Genomic DNA, 8,297 nt, shown 5'->3' with positions numbered 1-8,297 from the left:
AAGAGTAAAGGAAAAGGTTTAGGTTATAATGACAATAATGCTGAAAATCAACTCATAAAATTTGTTCATGACAGGGCTAAAAACTTGTTTTGTGCCTGCTTTTGACAAGGTTAAAGTCTGAATAAATCAAACCCAGGATATTTGAATCAAAGGTTCTAAACAAATGAATACCTAATATGTCAAAATCAAAGGTAGTGAAAATTTTAGAACCTAACTTTCAAAAATTAAAGAATCGGAAAAAACCAAAACCAAAAAATTTCAAGTCTAAGATTATAAAGAAAGTAGAATCTAAGACCTATGAACCTAAGGTTTTGAAAAGTGCAAATGTCAAAATTTATTATAGACAAAAGTTTTATAAATAAAACTTTGGAATAAGCATAGACCTTCCTATCAGAAGAAGGCTTAGAATAGAATAAAACCTATAAGAACTAACAAAAAAGGACCCATAAGAGTATAAGTACCTAAATCTCAAATTGCTTTTTCTACAGATATGTCTAAGGGGAGAAACCAAGCAATAACATTAGTGCCTAAACAGTGGTTTCTCATGTTATATGATGAGAGAAAAACTCATGTTCCAAACCATGACTCTGAAGGAGGAAGGCATTGTGGGGTTTAGAGAAGGACGGAAAGGGAAGATTATTGGAATATGCACTATTGGTAACTCTCTAATCTCTATAAATAATTTTTGGATGGTGAGTGGACTTAAACATAACCTTCTGAGCATAAGCCAGTTTTGCGACAGTGGTTATGAATTTTTGTTTGACAAGAACTTTTGTTCTGTCATCAAAGAGTCAGACAAATCCATTATGTTCAAGGGAAAAAGGAAGGGAAATGTGTATACCATTAATCTTTGTGAATTGATTGACCAAAATGTTGTTTGCCTTATGTTAGTGAGTGATGAAAAATGGGCCTGGCACAAAAGATTAGGTCATACTAACTGGAGGCTGATCTCCAAATTTAGCAAGCTAAAACTTGTCAAGCTACTGGAAGATCTTGATTATCACTCAGATTCTATTTGTGAAGCATGTCAAATAGGAAAGATTAACAAAACCTATTTCAAATATAAAACATTTTCTCAACCTCTAGACCTTTAGAACTACTTCACATTGATTTATTTTGTCATGTTGGGTCTGCTTCAATCAATGGGAAGAAGTATCAATTGGTCATTATTGATGATTACAGCAGATGAATTGAGGTTAAATTCCACAAATCCAAATATGAATCATATAAAGTATTCAACATCTTCTGCATACAATTTCAATATGAAAAGGAACTAAAAATTATAAAAGTCAAAAGTGATCATGGTGGTGAATTTAAAAACGAGCCTTTTGAGATCTTTTGTGATAAACATGGAATTATCCACGAGTTCTCTTCTCCTAGAACTCCACAACAAATTGGGGTTGTAGAAAGAAATAACATATCATTACAAGAAATGGCTAGAACCTTGATCCATGAGAATCATCTTCCAAAATACCTGTGGGCAGGAGTTGTCAATACTTCTTGTTATGTTCAGAATAGGATCTATATCATACTAAATCTGAACAAAACATCATATGAATGGTTATAAGGAAGAAATCCAAACATATCTTACTTTCATCTATTTGGATGTACCTGTTACATTCTGAACAATAAAGTCTATTTAAAGAAATTTGATGCTAAGGCTCAAAAGGGTATCTTTTTAGAATACTCTGATCGCTCTAAGAAATACAAAATGTATAACTCTAAAACCAAGATGGTTGAAGAGTCTATACATGTAAAATTTGATGACAATAGGCTTGACCATGATACATCAGAGCATGTTGAAAGTGTTGTAGATTTTCAGGTTTCTGAAGAACATCTAGAGGTTGGACCTTCAGAAGTTAGTATCTCAGAAGTCAGAGGTTCAGAAGTTGTTGAACCAGGAGTTGATCATATGCCTGAGCTCTTCCAAAAGTGGAGGACTCAGAAGAAGCCCAAGATGGTTCATAAATGTCTGCACAACCCAAGAAGTCCTTCAAATATAAATATTCTCATCCAAAAGATCTAATAATTGTAAATAAGGATGATCCCTTGAGAACTAGATCAGCTTCCAGAGATGATAATTGTGTGCTAGGGTTTATTTCCTTGATTAAGCCAACTTCTGTGGATCAAGCTTTATCAGATGATGGATGGATTGTGGGCATGCAAGAAGAGCTAAATCAGTTCTAGAGAAATGATGCTTGGGATCTGGTTTCAAAACCAGATCATAAGAATATTATTGGGAAAAAGTGGGTGTTCATAAGCAAGTTAAATCAACAAGGAGAAATGGTAAGGAATAAGGCTTGACTTGTAGCTCAAGGCTACAGTCAGCAGGAAGGTATAGATTTTTCTGAAACCTTTGCTCCTATAGCAAGGTTAGAGGAAATAAGACTTCTTCTCTCTTATGTTGTCAATCATAATATTATCCTTTACCAAATGGATGTTAAGAGTTCCTTTATGAATGAAGTCATTTTTGAAGAAGTATATGTCAAACAACCCCATGGGTTTGAGGATTCAGTCCATCCATATTATGTGTTTAAACTAAAGAAATCACTTTATGGATTCAAACAAGCTCCTAGAGCTTGGTATGAGAGACTAAGTAATTTCTTGTTGGAAAATGGTTTTGAAAAGGGGCAACTTGACACTACACTGTTCAGAAAGACTCTGAATAAGGAAATATTAATTGTTCAAATTTAAATTTATGTTGATGACATAATTTTTGATTCCACTGATGCCTCTTTATATCAAGAATTCTCTAAGGCTATGCAGGTTGAATTCGAGATGAGCATGATGGGAGAACTGGAATTATTCCTGGGAATCCAAATCAATCAAGGCAAGGATGGAACTTATGCCTCTTTACGCCTTTTTCTCCGTTTTCATCTGATTTGTCTCATTTCTTCACGTACGACTCTCTCATGGTTAAGTACCTGAAATCCAGACAAAATACCAATATAATACTAGAAATGAAAGCAAAACGACAATAAAACATGTGCAAGTCGAGTAAAATATGCGGTGTGTTGCGGTGTTATCAGTAATAAAAATATCCTTTGTATAAATAATAAGGATACAACCAAAACACTCTTTTAGATGTCTTCTTTCAAAAGAAATTCCCACAAAGTGTCATCCGGTATATTTATTTTAACGTTAAAAAATACATTTTTATTTGTATTTTTAAAAATATTAAAAAAATTAAATTTACTTTTTTATAAATTAAAATATGAATCTTGACATTCTATAATATAAATATACATTATTAAAAAAAATTCAAAAAAAATATTTCGTATATCTTAAAATTATTTTTTATGAAAAACTATTTGAAATACCTTCAAATTTAAATATTTTTTTTATTTTGATAACTAAAAAAAATTACAGTAAGATAATAAAATATCTAAAATAATATATTAAAATAATTATTTAAATTAATTTTTTATTAAAAAATTTATTAAAATTTATATGTAAATATTCTTTAATAAAAATTATAAAAATAATTTTAAAAAATTGAAATAGGGCCCAGGAAGCTTTTATACCAATAAAAAATAGTGAAGAATTGCCATAGGTTAGGGAGAGTTTTTCTCCTTTTTTTTTGTGCTTACTTTAGTTCTATTTTCTATTTTTTATGTTTCAATCCTTCATTTTCGCTACTCCCAAAAGAAGGAAAATCCAACAATTTTCCTTTTTTAATTTATGTCGAGGATTCTACGGTGTTGTATAGGTACGGGTACGTATCCAGTATTGGATACTGGTACGAAATACGTCATTTTTAGAAAAACTAAGATACGAGTACGTTAGTATAATTTTTTTAAAATATAATTATAAAAATAACAAAGGTGTTATATTGTTTAAATAACAACAAAACATTAAAATTATAAAATAATTAGTTTAATAAAATTTAATATCTGCTCAATAACATAAATAAATCACACTTAAAAAGTATTCATAAATCATGACATCATTAAAAAGAACGGCTTCTAGTTCAGGTTTATCGAGAGAAAAACTAACAACTTCAAAAATATCAACTACATCAAATATATCTCATTCATCTCCACCAATATCCCATATTTTTATTGCTCCAACATTATAAACCTTAATATGAAAAGACAAAGATTTGTATGAACAAAAACTAAATCTTCGACCCTCTTTGAATTGAGCCTATTCCTTTTCAATGAGTGAATAAATTTAATTGTGCTCCAATTTTTCTCCACGGCAGATGAAGAATTTGGTTGTGAAAGAACTTTTTTATTTCAAAATAGAATAATTAACCTAATTTTTACTTAGGAAAAAAAACCCAAATTATACCATCCGAAAAAAAAATTAAAAAAAAATTGGGTATGTGGTACCAAATATGTACTGGTTGGTGTACCAACTTAAAAAAAAAAACAAAAAAAAATGGTACGGCTTCGGTGCGTACCGTACGAGTACCGATACCCGATACCGGTACTTTATCTAAAATGGAGTAGTCGTGCTTCAAAGGGATTCTAGCAGTCCAACAACTTTCTTACAATGTTTTTTTAAGGTAAAGTCTTGGTCATTATATATGAATAATTGTTATTTGTATGAATAATTTCAAGTTATAATTGCTTGAATTTCAATGTATTATGTATCCAATGATATCTCGTATCGATGTATTTTAACTTTAAGTATTTTTTTAAGGTAAAGTCTTGGTCATCATATATGAATAATTGTTATTTGTATGAATATTTTCAAGTTATAGTTGCTTCACTACGCCAAAAACTGGAATAGACAGCGCACCTTAGAGGGCGCTTTATTACAAAAGCGCACTCTAAAGTGAAGCGAAAAAATAAGGAGCGAACAACTGGAATAGACAACGCACTTTAGAGGGCACTTTTGTAATAAAGCGCCCTCTAAGGTGAAGCGAAAAAATAAGGAGGAGATAGAGGGACAACAATACATGGCGCTTTTTAGAAAGCGCCCTCTAAGGTTACCCTTAGAGGGCACTTTTAAAAAAGCGCTCTATAAGTCCATGTGCATTTCCAGTTTATAAAGCGCTTTTGGAAAGCCTTAGAGAGCGCTTTCATAAGCGCCCTCTTAGGCCCCCTTTAGAGGGCGCTTTTTTTCCACAAGCGCCCTCTAAGGTCCCCTTTAGTAAACATTAAAATTATAACATACTGCGCGTTTTGTTATTTCACTCTCTGTTATTTTCATTCTTTTTCACGTTAGGGTTCTCACTGCTACAATTTTCGCTACTTCTAAGGCGTTCTCCTTCCACCTCTGTTAGATCTACGACGTTTCCTCCTTCTACCAATCAAAGGTACACTATGCAGCTTATGAGTGTATTTATTCTAGCATACATTATTACTTGCATTATTGCTTTGTTTTAGCTTTGCCCCATTTCAGTTTTATGTTATTGTTGTCTATGCTACGTTTGTTTCGACCATCAAAATTAATGATGAAGAAAAAAAATGAAATTTTATGATTTATTATTGACTCATTTGTTGGTTAACCCTGTGAAGTTTCAATATTCATAGTCATTTAAATAGTTTGGGTTTATTAGGCAAGTGACGGTTGATTTTTAAATTGCGGAATTTGATATCGCTATGAATCACATTTGTTGGTTAACCCTGTAATGTTTCAATATTCATAGTCATTTAAATAGTTTGGGTTTATTAGGCAATTGACGGTTGGTTTTTAAATTGCTGAATTTGATATCGCTATGAATCACATTCAAAGACTGTTGTTAGGGTTCGGTTATGGTTGCATTATAGAGACATTAGAAACCTTTGATTTCGCGGCTTAGATTGTAGTTTAACAACATTTTGTAAAACCCTAAAAAAGTTTCAAATTTTTGACTATTCAGGCAGCAATATCTAAAACACCTCCTACCAATCAAAGGTACACTATGCAGCTTATGAGTGTATTTATTCTAGCATACATAGCGTAGCTAGTAACTTAAGAAGTTTAGGTATGGATGTTATTTGATAGAGTAAATGGAGACATGAATGCCCTGCACAGAGACTAACTCAATAAAGCGAAATTGTTTTGTCTCATCCCATTTTTGGTTTCTCTTCTGAAATTGTTTTTTGTTTATTCTAATTAGTAATGGATAATACATGGATGTCTTCCAATCGATTGTCGAGAGAGTACGAGAATGGGGTATCAGAATTCGTTAAGTTTGTCGTTGCGCACGCCGAAGACCCCAATAGAATGATATGTCCTTGCTTGGGTTGTTGTTATGGGAAACGGGTTGACGCAGTTCAGTTGACATCGCATCTAATGAGGCATGGAATTGATCGAAGTTATACATGTTGGAATTTGCATGGTGAGAAAAGTAACGAGAATGTTGAACCGGGGGATAGTACGACCTATGCCTCAAACTATAGTGGCGCAGATACATACGATTGTGATCGAGTTGAAGAAATTGCAGAAGCACTTGAAGGAGATCTTAAGGATTGTCCCGAAATGTTTGAGAGGTTGGTAAGTGATGCAAAGAAACCTTTGTATGATGGTTGCACTAAATTCACAAGATTGTCTGCGGTATTAAAGTTGTACAACTTAAAGGCGGGCAATGGATGGTCGGATAAAAGTTTCACAAAGTTATTAGCCCTTTTGAAAGATATGCTTCCTGAGGATAATGTTCTTCCCAATCGAACATATGAGACCAAAAAGATGTTGTGCTCTATTGGCATGAGCTATGATAAGATACATGCATGTCCAAACGATTGCGTTTTGTTTCGAAATGAGTATGCATCGTTAAATGAGTGTCCTAAATGCGATGTCTCGCGATATAAGAACAAGTTGTCTCCAACAAAAGTCTTGTGGTATTTTCCTGTTATTCCGAGATTTAGACGCATGTTTCGTAGTGAAACCGATTCAAGACACTTGACCTGGCATGCAGATGAAAGAATTATAGATGGAAAGTATCGACATCCGGCAGATTCACCACAGTGGTTGAAAATTGATAATGATTATCCTGAATTTGGAGAAGAATCAAGAAACCTTCGCTTGGCATTATCTACTGATGGAATGAACCCACACGGTATCCAGAGTATCTCACACAGTACATGGCCTGTGATTATTATGATTTATAACCTACCTCCATGGCTATGTATAAAGCGTAAGTACATGATGTTGTCTATGTTGATTTCTGGACCTAAACAACCAGGGAATGACATAGACGTGTACTTGAAGCCCTTAATCGAAGATTTAAAGATTTTGTGGGAGACCGGTGTGGAGGTTTATGATGGATATAGGAAAGAAAGTTTCAACTTGAGGGCGATGTTGTTTGGCACAATTAATGATTTTCCAGCATACAGAAATCTATCAGGGTATAGCATAAAAGGTCAATGTGCGTGTCCTATTTGTGAAGATAAAGCAGATTGGAAGCGCTTGGAGTTTGGTCAGAAGAATGTCTTTCTCGGTCATCGGAGATTCTTAAATTCAAATCATCACTACCGTGGATGGAGAAAGGCGTTCAATGGAGAGACAGAACAAGGCAGAGCTCCACCTATATTGACGGGTGATCAAATTTTTGAAAAGGTGAAAGATTTGGATACTCAGTTTGGCAAGCCTTTTGCCCACACACTTGTCAAAAGTGGGTGGAAGAAGAGGTCAGTTTTTTTTTAATTGCCGTATTGGAAGTCCTTGTATGTGAGACATTTTCTTGATGTTATGCATATTGAAAAAAATGTATTTGAAAGTGTTATTGGCACGTTACTCAATATACAAGGAAAGTCTAAGGATGGCCTTAAGGCAAGAAAGGATTTGATAGCGATGGGAATAAGAACTGAATTAGGACCCTTGAAGAAAGGAAAACGAACATATCTACCGGCTGCTGCTTATACTCTATCTAGAAAGGAGAAAAAAACATTGTGTAAGTTTCTAAGTGAAGTTAAAGTTCCAGAAGGGTACTCTTCAGATATTAGAAGACTTGTGTCTATGAAAGACCTCAAGTTAAAGAGTTTAAAGACCCATGATTGCCATGTTATAATGGAACATTTTCTCCCAATAGGTATACGTTCTATTCTTTCAGAAAAAGTAAGAAGCTCTATAACTAAGTTGTGTTCTTTCTTCAAGTCAATTTGCAGTAAGGTGATCGATCCTGCGATCTTACCAATGTTGCAAAAAGAAATCGTTATTACTTTGTGTGAGCTTGAAATGTTTTTTCCTCCATCATTTTTTGACATAATGGTACATCTAGTTGTTCATCTTGTGAAAGAGACACAATTGTGTGGACCAGCTTATATGAGATGGATGTACCCTGTTGAACGTTATATGAAAATATTAAAAGGGTACGTGAAGAACCGAAGTCGACCAGAAGGTTGTATGGTTGAAAGATACATTGT

This window comes from Lathyrus oleraceus, chromosome 5 (assembly GCF_024323335.1).
Source record: "Lathyrus oleraceus cultivar Zhongwan6 chromosome 5, CAAS_Psat_ZW6_1.0, whole genome shotgun sequence".
NCBI classification, from domain to species: Eukaryota; Viridiplantae; Streptophyta; class Magnoliopsida; order Fabales; family Fabaceae; genus Lathyrus; species Lathyrus oleraceus.
Note: the sequence above shows the minus strand (reverse complement) of the source record.